General features: G+C 34.2%; 1 long non-coding RNA gene across 1 annotated transcript in view; it reads right to left on the reverse strand.

Annotated features, from left to right (window-relative positions):
• Nucleotides 1-1,378, reverse strand: part of LOC111084311 — a 3,012-nt gene extending 1,634 nt beyond the window's left edge. Inside the window, exon 1 of the long non-coding RNA XR_002609491.1 lies at nt 1,252-1,378. This is a non-coding gene — a long non-coding RNA (uncharacterized LOC111084311). The remainder of the gene's footprint in view (nt 1-1,251) is intronic.
• Nucleotides 1,379-1,498: the final 120 nt, after the last annotated feature.

Raw genomic sequence — 1,498 nt, forward strand, 5'->3', positions numbered from 1 at the left:
ACAAACACGGGAGCTTCCACGTTAAATTCATGCAAAGGTACGTTTTAGTCACATCTCAGATTCTAAAAAGTTTAAATTTGAAACGAGATGATGCGTGTTCAGAAACGTTGGTGACAAAATATGATGATGGAAAAATATGACTTGATATAGGATACTGACCGTTGATCGTGTTTCACACGTTTTGATCTTTAAACCAACTAGATTCATTATCGCCTTAAAACCAGCGTTCATAAATGTCAAAAAAAAAAAGATTAAAATAGACTACCAACTATGACAATGGCTGATATAGAATCTTCACATCCTTCCAAATGAATGCCACATAAGATAACTTACAAGTAAATTTAAAAAGACGAAAAAGAAACACTACGATAAAACGGATATCAAAATAGACTGGTCATGTGATTTACCACCATAACAAAACAATATCCACGAGAAAGGGTCTCCTAGAGCTAAAAAGGTGCGTAATTATCGGTATTCATTACTGGAAATATCGTAATTTAATTTCCTTGCCTGACAGTTTCTTCAGGATCTATGAAACTGCAATTGAAAGAGAATACGTCTGTCCTTGGGAAACTATGACTAACAAGAACAACACTTGGCCAGACCTTTAAATACAAACAGATAGATACTTTTGTCTTGACCGACAATACGTTATAAATATGAATAGATATAAGACTAGTTACCTAGTTTTGTATGCACGTTTCAAATAACTCCAAGAGTAGCATGAGAATTGTCATATTGGAGACAAGAACTAGTCCAAAACTTCTTATCGCAGACATAAACATGAAAGTTCAAATAGTTAACAATTAGGTATTCAAAATGTGTAATATGGCGTGGTGAATGGTGATTTACTTTTGCTTTGACCGACAATGGGTTATAAATATGGAAAAAAAAACAATAATTTTCCACGGTATTTGACAGTTCAAGTTGTAGTAAATAGTGCAATGATAATAGATACATTCTTTAGAAGGTAAACTAATAACCACAATGTAATTAAATATTATTGCAGATCGTGCCTTCACCACATTTCTACTTTTGTTTTGTTTTTTACATTTATGAACGCTGGTTTTAAGGCGATAATGAATCTAGTTGGTTTAAAGATCAAAACGTGTGATACACGATCAGTATGACTTGATATAGGATACTGACCGTTTTTCCATCATCATATTTTGTCACCAACGTTTCTGAACACGCATCATCTCGTGTCAAATTTAAACTTTTTTTAGAATCTGAGCTGTGCCTAAAACGTACCTTTGCATGAATTTAACGTGGAAGCTCCCGTGTTTGTGTACGTCCGTCTTGGGCATCGGAAGCACTCCGTTAAGCCGTACAGATCACCATAATGATCTTGTGAACACGGAACGAATGCCACTTCCATGATTCCTTTAAACTGTCCTGGATGGCATGGATCTGAGAAATGGATCTTTATATGTAATTTTTGTAAACTTTCAAAACTAAAATAAATCCACTGCTTAGTTTATTCAAAGGAGTTTTTTAT

This window comes from Limulus polyphemus, unplaced genomic scaffold (assembly GCF_000517525.1).
Source record: "Limulus polyphemus unplaced genomic scaffold, Limulus_polyphemus-2.1.2 Scaffold16390, whole genome shotgun sequence".
In the NCBI taxonomy this organism is placed as follows: Eukaryota; Metazoa; Arthropoda; class Merostomata; order Xiphosura; family Limulidae; genus Limulus; species Limulus polyphemus.